Below are 14709 nucleotides of genomic sequence, written 5' to 3'. Positions count from 1 at the left end.
ATGGTCATGAAAGCTGGGTCAGGACCGAAAGAACATGGTTGCGGGTACAAGCGGCTGAAATGGGTTTTCTCAGGAGGGTGGCTGGGGTCGCCCTTAGAGATAGGGTGAGAAGTTCAGCATCCGAGAGGAACTCGGGGTAGAGCCGCTGCTCCTTTGCGTTGAAAGGAGCCAGTTGAGGTGGTTCAGGATCATCTGGTAAGGATGCCCCCTGGGCGCCTCCCTAGGGAGGTGTTCCAGGCATGTCCAGTTGGGAGGAGGCCTCGGGGAAGACCCAGGACCAGGTGGAGAGATTATATCTCCACACTGGCCTGGGAACGCCTCAGGATCCCCCAGTTAGAGCTGGTTAATGTGGCCCGGGAAAGGGAAGTATGGGGTCCCCTGCTAAAGCTGCTGCCCCCGCGACCCGACCCCGGATAAGAGGATGAAGATGAGATGAGATGAGGCTTAAAACATTAATTCATACACGGATAATTGACTACAAATGCCTGGGGTTTAACTAACCTTGGTTACACATTCACACCAAAAGAGATGGAGGGGATGAAAGCGCCAAGCTGCCATTCAAGATCAATGTAAATGACGCAATGACGGGCAATAAGAGTGATGCGATGAAGCGACCATCGCGTTCATTGCCTCATTGCGCGAGTCGTTTGAAGTTGAAAAATTTGAACTTCTCAAGCAACATTGCGTGACGCTGTGTCGCGGCAGCCAATCAGCGTTGAGATATCGTAAGCAGGCGAGTCGTTACACCTGGGTATTCAGGTCTATCCGGCTGTTAAGTCGTTACTTAACACCCTTTCAAAATATGATGTCCGGGTCCAAGCCGGTCGAAACCCCGTATTTCTACAACGCAGCAGTGCCGTGTTCCCCGTTGTTTGAACAGATCTGAGTTTTTGAAAAACAACTTAATTGTCATTTTACCTCTTTCTTATCGATGAAAAATATGTAGATGAAGATGTGATAGTGAGTGAGTGAATGAGGGAACGATATCGAACACAGCTAGTGACCGTGAACGTGACAAGATTGAGGCCCGACAGAACAGGTTCGCCCCCATTTGCATTGTACGGCCAACGAGGCTGCTAGAAGCAAGGTATCTCAATCCTCATGGATTACAGCTTTAATGCTAAGCTAGGCTAACGGTCGCTAGCTTCATGTGTACCATGGTAGGTCTATTTCAATCGCTTCATCTAACTTTCAGCAATCAAATGACAGTCAAACGTATCTTTTAATATAGGCTATAGTATTAGTGTTTATGTTACTTAATGGTCCAGTAAGATTCACCAACCGTGTTTGAGAAGGAGTTCTAGGAAAAGAGAGGGAAAAGAGAGGGGTCTCTGATGACTTCCTTAAAATAGAAATGGGCTTTGGAGGGAAAGAATAGAAGGTGAGAAACAAGATGCAATAAAAACTTCCACAACTTTGCCAACAAAATCACCGAACAGAAACTCTCACAGAGAAGCAAGAACTCAGAAGACACGTAAAAAGTTTGAAGTGCGAGTGGAAAAAGATGCGGGAGGAATCCAGAGGTGCTGAAAGAGAAAAGGCTGAGAAGGGGAGGGGAAAGAGAAGTCAGACAGCATCGCACTGCTGCTGCCAGATGAGGATTTCCCAGATGTTACGAGGTAGGGGAACGATAGGGAGGGGCTGTGGAGGGGAAAAACTTCTCTTTTTATTTGTCTTCCTGTGAGTTTCCAACGCTGGTCAGGACGAGAAGCAAGTGGCTGAAAACACTTCAACGAGGTGAGGGCCTCTGAGTGCTTCGATAGCCTCCGTAGCCTCACAGCGCTCGCAGAAACAATAGATTTAGGGGGGAAAGCGCAGCCGAGCTTGATGGCTTTCTATGAACTCACTGAACTGCTCTCTTTCCCCCCTCCACCTCTCCCCTCTTTATACTTCTTCCTCCCACATCACTGATCGTTTTCTTTCCAGGGCGCATGAGAAATGATGTTTTTATGTGTGTGTCATGTGATTCCTTAGTTCTAAAAGCCTGGCTCTCATTTTTCAATCCCCCTGTGTGTGCGTGCGTGCCTGTGTGTGTGTGTGTGTGTGTGTGTGTGCGTGCGTGTGTGTAGAGGCAGAGGAGCAAAACTAAGGAGTCCCAGCTGTCTCTTTCCCAGCTGCCACTGCTTGACTCCTGATGAGAAAAGTGGACACAGTGGAAGAATAGACAGCTTGTGTGTTTTGTCGTATCTTCACCTGTGTTTGTTAAGTCTTGCACGCACTTAACTGCGGTGTGTACATAATGTGTTTGAATAACTCTGTTTTTTTTTTATTTGAATCCCCTCCTCGGGCGGGGGGCCAAGTTGAGGGTCTGTAAGCATTTATAGAGTCGTTATAATAAAAGAGCGGGTCACACCAAAAACTCGACAGCAGCTCTGGGATTTTCCAGCCCTCCACTGAGCCGGTGCCAAGACACTGTTTGGACAGAGAAGCTGGAGATATTGAATGCCTTGTCTAGTGTTACGCAGGGGAATAGCCTAATCCAGACTGGGCCCATTCTTTCCCACATGAATGGTGTGCGTGTGTGTGTGTGTGTGTGTGAGTGTGTGTGTGTGTGTGCGTGTGTGTGTGTGTGTGTGTGTGTGTGTGTGTGTGTGTGTGTGTGTGTGTGTGTGTGTGTGTGTGTGTGTGTGTGTGTGTGTGTGTGAGAGTGCGTGTCGAGAGGGGCCGGTATGAGAATCAAGAAACAGACAACATCCTCCCGCTGAGCAGAGAGGGCCTGAAAAACAATAAAGCCTGGTGGGTAAAGGAAGCACCCTGGCTGGAGGCCCGCGACTGGACAACGCTTACCTTGTTTAGAGCTCTGAAACAAAAAAAAAGCTTGCACACACACACACACACACACACACACACACACACACACACACACACACACACACACACAGATGAAGACATACGGAAATCAATATGGCTTTCTTATAACCAAAGGATTGCATGAGGACAGAACAAAACCAATCTGATTTGAGAGTATGCAGAGACAGATTTGAATGTGCAGTAACATTTTTGAGCCCAGAACAGGAGCATATATGAAAAAGAACATGCCTAAGCGCAATGTTCAGGGAAATAGCCTGTTGTTCAGGCAGACAGGATGTTTCTTCACTTCCGGCTTATATAACATGAGTATTTTTCAGTAAAAAAAAGTGTCGAAAAACAAAAGATGATGGGCCTTCAAGCACCTTCCCAGTTTACCTTGCACTTGCATATGTTTGTTATGGTAATGAAAAACACACAGTTGTTAGTACAGACTGTAACAATACTGTATATTCCTTGAGGCAGCAATTGCACTGCACGGGATAATACACCTGTGCATGGCAGGAAGTGCAATGAGTTTAAGTTTATCTTAAAATAACACTCACATACCCATTTGTATGAGGTTAATAGTCGGAGCGTGCTTTCCTCCTGTCGGCACGGTCCAAAAAGCAATACCAATGTGAGTGATGGAGGACAAACTCCTCAGTGCTTGTTTGTGCAAAAATGGACCCAAAAGCTGAAGTTCGGTGACAAATTCCTTCTTTGTGTTGTCACGGACACTGTTTCCTTTTCTGAGCTGCAGTGGTGGAAAAGGCCAGTTGCTCAAAGATGGAATTTACTGAATCCTGTGGATGAAAACTCACACCCGCTCTCATCCCAACTCTTAAGTGTTGTTTTGTCTGGACCGTTTGGCGTCACATGTCAATGCCCTGGGTAGCCCTACGTGTCAAACGGTGAGATTCATGTGTAATGTAGACATTATTGGGGAAGTAGTCATCAACGGAGACTTAAGTTCACTCAATTTACATTAACTGGGCTATGGCGTGTCAAAACTTCAGCACAGCGCTTTAAAGCTGCAACAGGACAAATCGTGGGGTTGAGGTGATGAAACGGTCCAGCCATGTTTAGTGTGTACGGCTTGTGACACACCGCTTTCTTTAATTGTGAATCTTACGTTGTCTGCCTTCACGCTTACACAGTCAAAGTCGGGCTATCTATCCAACTGTGTGTGTGTGTGTTCGTCTGGTTGCATCTCCAGTTATAGCTCAATAAACTGTGCTGTGGCCTTACAGTACATGAAACAGCACTGTCAGCCCATTAACACACACACAGAGACACACACACACACACACACACACACACACACAGTCTTTTTATGTGCATGTATTTACACACATATACTGACACACATCAATGGAAATACATTAACAACACAAATACAAACCCAACGTTCTGCGAGCGTGTGTTCTCCGGAGGCTTGTCAATGAGGCTGTTCTTTCGAGAGGTGCAGTCATGGAGTCTTGACAGTTATGACTCTCAGGCCTCTTTACAACACCCTGTGTGGTTTGTTTTTCTTCAGTTAGCCTCTAAAAAATTTTGGTGTGTGAGGTCTCCCTCTCTGTGTCTAGCCCTCCGCCCCCAACTTCCCATTCATGCCCTTCGCTTGGTTTTCCTCCCAGTGGTCCTCCAGGTTCGTTTCAGAGAGTGTTGCCAGCTCACCACAGGTTAGACAGAAATAACAGACAGCCTCTCCAAGTTAAACAGCAACCTTGTCATAGCATCTGAAAGCCCCTCTGCTTCCTCCGGGCCGCCCACCGCTCAAAGAATGTGTCTTCAGTTCTCTGAGAAATGGCACCGTCAACCGAACAGACCTGCTCGCATGTAGAAAATGAACACATAGATGTCATTTTCTCCTACACACACACGTGGAAGGTGTAACTCTAAGGAGACACTCAGGGGCGAATTTCAGTGACAGTCTTGAGTACACTGCGTCTATTGTTCGGAGGCTTTGTGGGTCCCAAAGAGAGCGGCGAAGTGTTTGCCCAAAGAAAGGGAGATGGGGAGGAGGAGGAGGAGGAGGGGCAGGGTGGATATCCATTTCTACGCACTAGTGAAACCACATTTATTCTCCTAACTGCTGCCACATGCTGAGCTCTCTTAATGGCATACATTACAGACACACAGGTATGGACATGACCAAATTAAAATTTTCTCCCGGCAGCCTGCCAGTTTCTACTGATACAATGATTCAACTATAGATCTGTAACAAAAATATCAAAAGTACTATGACTTATTTTTATTTGAAGCTGGCCTTCTCTCTCTCTCTCACTCTCTCTCTCTCTCTCTCTCTCTCTCTCGTAAAAAAAGCCCAACACGTTTTTTTTATCAGACACATACTGCATGCACTGCCACTGCTGAAAATCAGCCCGGCTTAAATGATCGTTACAAATATTCCTGTCTAGTAGCATGATTAGGGTCCCAACACATAAACGCAAACCCGGAGTTTATTAAAAGAGACTGTTTTACAAGTCTGTGCCTTACCAGTAGCTCCATGTTGACAACTACATTGTTGGTGCTTTGTTTTAGGGACCCTTATCATGCCAATGCAGAGGTTTGGTGCTATTTTGAGCAATATTAGTGGTTAAAAAAGGCCGTTTTGGATGCTTTCAGCGTGCCGCCCTGAGCTAATCAGCGTTAGCCCTTTGAGGCATTCTCTATACATGGTTGATCAACAAAAAAAAATTGTCTCGATGGCTTATTTGATGTTTTTTCATGCCAAAAAAGACCATGGGGTCTATTTTCGCTGGACTTATCCTTTAAAAATGAGATTGGATAGTTTTCTAAATTGATAAATCAAGCTGAAGTTTTTCTTATAGACCTATAGACTAATCTGGGTCGTGTACGTGGAAGTGAACAAGCTGCCGTTACAGCTGTCGTATCTCACTTTTTTTTAACATTGCTTTAGCAGATTCATATTCAGAGGGTAGCAAGTAATGCTGGCTAGGTTTACAGCACTTTAACATCCAGACTGTGGAGGTTGGACAAGGTTATTTTTTTTCCATTTGAAGGCTGCGGTGTTGAGACTGAATAACTTCCACATTAACAAAGGCTACCTTCATCTGTTGGAGGGGGTGCCTGCCGACAGTAATGAATCTGTGCTTTCACTGTCAGTGAAAAGGCTTTCAGACTGATGGAGTGACGCTGTAGAGAGCACAACACATAAATCAACCAGCAGATTCGCCTATAGGGTTATCTCTGGTATCTGGCTATTTATTTATCAGTGCCATACTGTATATTACTTTATGTTTTAGCAATATTTTGTGTCAGTTGGTCTCAGTGTAACTTGTGTTTCTCTAACATACACTAAACAGACTGGATGTTTGGTTGTGGGTGGTTGCTATGCACTTAGTCCAGAGGAAAGTTCTGTATGTGGGATTCTTGGTATAACCACCATCTCCCATAAAGTTAGAATTGCGGTTAGAACTTGGACCTCTTTTGTCCTAATGTGTGTTTGTTTTCACTATGGGCAGTTATTCTGTTTGACTCCCCTCGCCAAGACGAGACCGTCTCCTTTTATTGGAAATTAAAAGCATGATTTGTGTTCCCAGAGAGACCAGAAACATCGTTTGGACCTAACCAAACCGTATTTGTATTGAACGTGCAGGGGGTGCTGTCAACAATGCCCCGTTTTTGCTAGGAGGCTACAGTTGTTGATGCATTTTACAAAGCCACTGTAAAATCCCATTAGCAATGTTTTGATCTCTTTATTCTTTCCCTTTTGGTAACATTGCTTTGAAAATGTGTTTTTAATAATATGTAGGAGGTCTTTTCTCTATGGCTCTAATTCCAACCCTGTTATGAGTGGGAGTGATAACAGTGATAAGACTAAATGGCACATGTTTCCTGCCCTTTACTTCAAATGAATGCCAAGGGGTTTGGGTTGAAGTGAAGTTAGATGAAAGCAAAGGGTGCAGGTTGCTGTGAAAAGGAGTTTGGGTATTAGTATTCTCATTGGTTCTGCTTATTTATAACAGTTCTGTGAAGAATAAAGACAGTGAGATAAACACCTCAGAATCTCAGTAACACTTTCTCTAGTCTTAATAAAAGTGTTCAAAACTGGAATGACAACTCTATATGATTGTGTTTTTTCACTATATTGGTATTGTATACGGATCAACAACGTACTTTTGACCTTTCTTGATGCAAGCGCTCCTTGTTTGTCTGGGCTGTAATTGATTACACCGGGACCCATAATTCTTTGCAAAACCACAAACACACAGGAGACAGAGAAGCTAGTTAATAAGAATTTAGCCTGCGTGCCAATTCGAGTCTGGAGTTTCAGGTTATTTGAGGCTGAGAAGAGCAGCAGAAGTGACGCAAAGGGCCGTCTGAGTCATAGCTTTAATATGATGAATGCTGGCGCACTGAGGGATCTGAGAGAGGCTCCTTATCTGGATACAGCCAGTGATGACTCGGAGGACTGTGTGTTGTTTTTTTTTTTAATGCATGTGAGAAAACTCTTTGTGGATATTTCAGCTGTGGATTAAACTGAAAAACAAGCTGAAGTCTGCTGGATTGTGAGGGCCTGGTACTCTTACTTCTGATCAAGACAGAACCTATGGTCAGTGTGTAAGATTTTATCCACATAGCTAACAAGCTACATGCTAGAAATTGCAAACTTTGACAAAAACAACACATTGTACTGGAGCTGGAGAATAAGTTGTATAGGTCCACTAAAATTTTGAGTCATTGGACATTAGCCTGTAAACGTACTGATGCTAGATGTCCAGAAAACTGCACACCATGCAAAAAAATCCAGTGCCAGTGGGACCGGAGGCAATAACGGGGTGTTCCTTTTTACACAATGTTTGATTTACCAAACCAGATTTAGCTCTACCTGCATGCCAACTTGAGTCTGGAGATTTGAGACATACGCTTTACTTTCTTGCTGAGAACTTGACAGAAATTGATAACACTCTCATGTCTACGATAAATATGAGGCTATAACTAGCAGCTGATTAGCTTCAAGGGTGCCAGTAGGCAGGTTAGTTTTACCTTAAGAAAGACCCAGGGGGGTAACCCCTATGTCACCTGGGTCTTATGTTCTCTACTTATGGGAACATTGGACCTTTTTTTCCCAAAAAGGGTGCTCTGTTCCCAGGTCGCATAAGCCTCTGCCTTTGTGGATTGAATTCGGCATTTTACGGTTAGGGTTAGGGTGAGGGGGTAGCGTTAGGGTCTACATAACAGACTGGGGAAAATAGGACCCTTTCTGTGACAAGCAGGGACCAGCAGACCTTTTTTTTTAAAACAAAGGACCAATACCCAGGGAACATACAGTAGGTACGCTCCTGAGCCAGGTAAGCTCTTTCCCCTTTACCAGTTCTTCAGCCTAGCTAACAGGCTGCTGGCTGTAGTTCTTTTTCAGGGTACAGAACAAACCTTTCCAACTCCCAAATTGTCAAATAGTGTCTGTGACCATCAGTATCGGATACTGCTGCACAAGGCACCCTGTAGCACCTTTAAAACACACAGGCTTTTAACTAACTCAGTGTAAAACCATTTATTAGTCTATCAATCAATCTATCTATTAGTCACATCTGCTCAATGCAGTGCTGTAAGATGATGTAGTATGAAGAGTGACAGAGTCTGCAGGGATAAAGAGTGACAAAGTAGATTAAACCAAGAAGTTTTGTTGTTGGAAAGTGGATGCGTGATTCCAAAACTGCTGTCCCAAGCTACCAGAGAATAAGGAAGCATTCGTGACTTTCCCTTGTTAAACGGGGTAAAAGAAAATGTTTAGTGGTGATTTGACCACTGGACAAAACTGGTATCACAGGGGAATGATGTTAACAATTCAGTTACTGTTGTATTTTGTTAAAGTGCCCTACTGAATTCCTTCTGTATGGGCTATTTTTCAGCTTAGTTGCACCCTCATTTGCGCTTCAGAACACAATTGCTGCATTTCCAGTCAAACAGCACTTTGGGTCGGAGACAACAAGCCGAGAGACGGGGAGAGTGGCATTAATCAGACACAGATGACCTGGCTTGCCTCGTATGATAAATGCATCCAAAAAGGGAAAAAAAAGGTTGACATTTGAAAGTCAGAAGTGAAGAGTGAAAATGGTTCATAAGAGCAGGGGGAAACTTAAAAGGGTTAGAGCAACGCTGACATCCTCACATCAAGGCTTGCCAGGTCTTCTTCTGTCTCCAGTTTTCACATTTCTGTCATTCCATCCCATCCTCCCAGATTATTTTACAGTCAAGGAGACCATGGTGCAATGCAGTTAAGGACATGACTTTGGGTAATAGCACGTGGGCGCGGGGTGAAGAGATGTTTAGCTCATCAGCTGATCCCTGGCGTTGTACAGTATGTGTGGAGGAGAAGCAGGGATGCGGCAGGACAGATATAGAAACAAGGTTATGGGAGGACATGTTGTGGATGCTCTCAGGCGGTTCTCTCCCCTCCTCCAACGTTTAACCTCATTCTTTCTCTCACGTCCGTTAGGCCTCATTGCTGCTACATGCTGAAACAGGGAGAGTGATTCAGGTCCTCGACAGGAAACGCGTGGATTGTTGCCAAAGATATTAGTCTTCAGACAGGGTGTGGACTTTGGCTTTGCCTGCTTCCACTTCATACTACTACTCTGTTAACTGTTAAACCTCACACCTGGATACTTTACTGCCCACTGAAAATCTCACCAACATTGACAAAAGTTGCTTTGAAAAGCAACTCAACACTGTTGAGAGGAGAAAATGAGTGTCAAAGGGTCTGAATGTTAAATCGGGTTTGTCTCTTTATTTTCTAAAATGATTATCGTGGCAGCACAAAGACTAATGAACCTTAGTTCAGGTTTAATTAATGATAGGCCTACATCTGATAACTGCGACCTTGAGCATGAGGTGAGATGACAGTTGGGTTCTGTTTGTTATCTAAAAGTCAGAAAAGTAGGATATTCAGCTATTATGACAGAAACATGCCACTAACATACCACGCAATCGGGCTGGAACCAATTAGAAACTTTTGTTTTGTAAGATCAAAGAAATAGGAGGTTAAAATCATAATCCAATTTTACCCACTGATGAGTGAGCACATTAAGTTGTAGTGAAAGAAAACGTTGTCAAAATTCCGCAATCGTGCATAAATCTACAGTGTCTGACTTTCTTTGGCCACTTGGGGCAAGTGCGAAAAACACTCTAAACACATCATCGCAACCAGTCGTATATAACCTATTTACGCATCCAGCAGACACAATGCAACACTCTAGTGTGTGTTTCTGGCCACCTGGTGAATGCAATATTCACCTTACTTTTGTCTCTACTTTTGGTCTCCACCAACCCAAAAAATATCTGTCTCTCAAGCCGCTAAATACTCCACTATGTTCCCCAGCTAATCGCTAACGTTGTCTGCTGTTTGGTGCTGGGTAGTTCATGTCCAGTGGTTTCACCAGGCCTTTTTTTCACTTAATTCCACTCTGTGTGGAAACATGTTAATGAGAGCCGTAAGACTGAACCAAAACAGTCAAGTTGTGGGCTGTAAAACCAAAACAATTAGCTGAAAGAAGCTAAAATGCTCCATTGAAGTGAGAACCACAGAGTTGGGTGATAATTATTTGTGTGTTTGTCACCATGAGCAACTCCTTGTTAATATAAATATAATGATTATCATTCATTCATCTTCAACCGCTTGTGCCTGTCGGGGTCGCGGGGGGGCTGGAGCCGATCCCAGCTGACATCGGGCATGAGGCGGGGTACACCCTGGACAGGACGCCAGTTTATCACAGGGCACATAGACACAAACAGAGACAGACAACCATTTACACCTACGGGCAATTTTAGAGTCATCAATTAACCTAACACATGCACGTCTTTAGGATTGTGGGAGGAAACCGGAGAACCCGGAGAAAACCAACGCAGACACGGGGAGAACATGCAAACTCCACACAGAAGTAGTGTAGTGCAGCTTTAAATGTGTTCCAGAGGGCCTTTTTTTTATCATCTTTGATCATTTAAGATCAAATGCCAGTGGGTTGTTTTTGCGTTGCATGTACAAAATCGACTGTTGAGCCATTTCTGTGCTGTGGGCCAGAAAAATACAATGTTAGGCCAGTGAGATAATTTATTGTTCAATACGGTTTTTAGTTGAAGACACCAATAATCTTCAAATCCAGTTGTCAAAGCTAATAAAATGCATCTCTTTCATCCTCACAGTCACATTTCGTACACTACTTTTTCTCGGTACCGTGAAAGATTCATTGGTGGGGAAAGGGAGTGGGCTTCACAGTCAAGGATTGAGGACATCCTCCACATTGCAAGTGTTTATCAAATACCAACAGCTTCTGTCTGCACTGAAAATACAGACGCATTATGCTGGAGAGAGAGAGAGACCCAGAAACACCAACAACAGCCACAGAGCCGTGGTTGTTATGTAAGCTGAATCAAATTGATCCTATGGGGATCGACTTGTTGGGCTTGAGCTGCAGTGACATGGATGAAAATTCAGGCGTCATAATCTGTAAGCACTTGCGGAGGGCATATCATTGCTGTAGTCCATGTTGTTTAATGTGTATTCTAGTTGTGTTGATCAAACACTCTCTGATAGCATCTGATCTTTAGTCTGATCTCTGTGAAATTGCCCAGGATCTTTAATTTTTCAGTGACTGCAGTTGTCGGAAAACTAATAACAGGGCATGTACTTGTCACCAGAGGTTTGTACCTGAAGATCTGCAGTATTTTCATATTTATCCTAAAGATAATGAAAATAAAGAATAATCCTAATGAGGATGCTGTAGTTACAGATTCTACCGGGGTGACCACAAAATACGGCTCAGGCCAGAATCATTGATAGTGATACAGCAGCATTTATAGCGGCTAATGCATTATGTGCCGTGGAGCCATTTGTCATGATTAATGAGGTACACCATTAATAGGCTACCTAATACATTCTCATTACCACACAATGATTTAGCAAACATTAGGCACTTCCAGTTTTTAACCGTAAATGACGATTGTGTATTGCGTCAATTGTCGACACAACAGCAGCATATAAGCAAAACCAGTAGCACTAAACAGATTAAAGCAGTCTGTGTTTGGTAATATTTATCCTGTGGGTGTGATCCAACCCCAAATTCCACTTTTTATAAACTGTCCAATTCCGATGCTCAACTTTAAAGCTGAAAGGATTGGTCGATTCATCGGTCGACTGACAGAAAACTAATGCGATGATGAATTGTTTCTGTCCTTTTTAAAGCAGACATGACAAACATTTACTTGATCCATCTTCTCAAGGGTTTTTGATTTTTCAGTTACAGAGGTATCTTTTTTTAAAATATTAGAACATTTTATAGACAAAACAACAACTAATCGATTCATGGAGAAAATCTGAAAGACACACTGACAAGCATTTGTCTATCTATCTATCTATCTATCTATCTATCTATCAATCTGTCTGTCTGTCTGTCTATCTATCTGTCTGTCTGTCTGTCTATCTATCTATCTGTCTGTCTGTCTATCTATCTATCTATCTGTCTGTCTGTCTATCTATCTGTCTATCTATCTATCTGTCTGTCTATCTATCTATCTATTTGTCTGTCTATCTATCCGTCTGTCTATCTATCTTTCTATCTGTCTGTCTGTCTATCTATCTGTCTGTCTGTCCATCTATCTGTCTGTCTGTCTATCTATCTATCTGTCTGTCTATCTATCTGTCTGTCTGTCCATCTATCTGTCTGTCTGTCTATCTATCTATCTGCCGGTCTGTCTGTCTGTTTATCTATCTATCTATCTGTCTGCCGATCTATCTATCTATCTATCTGTCTGTCTATCTATCTGTCCATCTGTCTATCTGACTGTCTATCTATCTATCTATCTATCTGCCGATCTATCTATCTATCTATCTATCTGCCGGTCTGTCTGTCTGTCTGTCTGTCTATCTATCTATCTATCATCCATCTATCTGTCCATCTATCTATCTATCTGTCTGTCTATCTATCTATCTGTCTGTCTATCTATCTGCCCATCTGACTGTCTATCTGTCTATCTATCTGTCTGTCTATCTATCTATCTATCTGTCTGTCTATCTGTCCGCCCGGCTATCTATCTGTCAATCCATCTACCCGTCTGTCTGTCTGTCTGTCTGTCTGTCTGCCTGGTAGCTGTTGTAAATCAAACAGCTGATACAAATCCTCCTGCTAATGAGAATATCTGAGTGGTGAATGAAACGGGGAGTCTGTCTCTGAGGAGGACGGCAGCAGAACAGGGAGGAAAAAAGAAAAAAGAAAAACCTGACAATATGTTTGAAGCTGCGAGAGACAGAGGTGAGGCGGGTGGAGGAGGGGTGGGACCTCCGAGTCTTTGGAGCCAATTCGAGGACCTTGTGATGCAAAACCAGTCCTCGGCAACAGACAGTTCCCATGGCAACGGTGAGCTGCCAAAGTTCCTTGTTGACAAATGACAGCTCCCCTCTCCTCAGCACTCGCCTGGCGATGTGTGTGTGTGTGTTATTTGGCAAGTCCCCGTCTTTGCCTTAGGCACGGGGGGAAGAAGGGGTGAAGGGACAGAGAGAAGAAGCATTGTATTATGTATGAAGACATGCATACAGTATTCAAAACACACACACACACACACACACACACACACACACACACACACACACACACACACACACACACACACACACACAGCCCTTCCTGGATTCTGGATACTTGGCCAAACTACATGTTATAACAATATTGATTTAAATCCACATGTAAAATCAGTTGGTAAGTGTTGCAACAGTGTGTGAAACTATAGTGAACAGGGAAGTCTTACGGTCTTTATCAGTCGCTTTGTCTCATTTTGAGTCAGTCTTAATATTCTAAGCGTCAGTGTCACAACTCTACGCCTGCAGAAGGTAGTCACTCACCCAAAACATGTCGTTTATGCCTCCAAACCTAGTTATTGTGTCAGTGAATTGGCCACCAAAAGGAAAAGTTGATTTGTTATTGTGTGAGCCGTACTGGTCAAACTGTTTTCATGTTTTTTCAGGCAGCCAACCCTGAAAATGTTTCTTTTATACTAATCTATGTTTTGTTTTTTGACATTGACTGCGTACTGTTCTCTATGCAAGAATGTTGTTTCGTCTAGCCGGTTGCTTTCTCGTATCACACTGAGCTTTTTAGATTCAGATTTCAACTGCAGGTAAACATTTACTGGGACCTTTGGGTCATATACAGTACTTTCCACCTCTGTGCTCAAAAGAACTCTTCTATCAGATTCAGAAATGGGGCGTGTGGTGGAAGGAACCCCATATCCTTTACAACAAACCATTCCCCAACGTAGATATCTATGGAATAAACATGGATATCTGACAGGTTTTGGTAAATGAATGGATCATTTTGCATGTGGCGGCTCAAACGAACGTTTAGAAGTTGTGACAATTTCGCTAAGAATCATCTCATTAGTTTCGACCAGCAAGCCATGCAGTTATTGTGCAGGTTACGGACAACTGTGCGTACTCTTTTTGCATGTGCAATTTGCTTGAATCAATTTTAAATTCCCCTCTGCTGTGAACAACAATCTAATTGTTCACGTCAAAACAGTTAGCTTAACAAAACAGTCATGGATAAATGATTTTATTGTAGATAATCGCTCAAAGTATTGGATTAATGTTGAAATATCTGATGGAAATAGATAAATTGTTGAAACATGTAACGATAAAAAGTCCCATGGTTGGGTTAATGTAGTGAACCATGCACTGTATAAAGTCTATGTTGCAGACCTGACCGACCTGAACGTTACTAGTCCAAATGTGTGAAGAACTGTTCACTTTTATATAATCAAGAAACAGTCATTTGGAACATGATAGGTGGTGTCAATAATGGGGGCACTTGAGCTCACAGGACAGGGCTGAAGGGGGACATCTGACAAACAAAAAGGGTTGGGAACCACTGGTTTACTTCATACATAATAATAAAACCTCAA

Source organism: Echiichthys vipera (genome assembly GCF_963691815.1).
Source record: "Echiichthys vipera genome assembly, chromosome: 12".
In the NCBI taxonomy this organism is placed as follows: Eukaryota; Metazoa; Chordata; class Actinopteri; order Perciformes; family Trachinidae; genus Echiichthys; species Echiichthys vipera.
Note: the sequence above shows the minus strand (reverse complement) of the source record.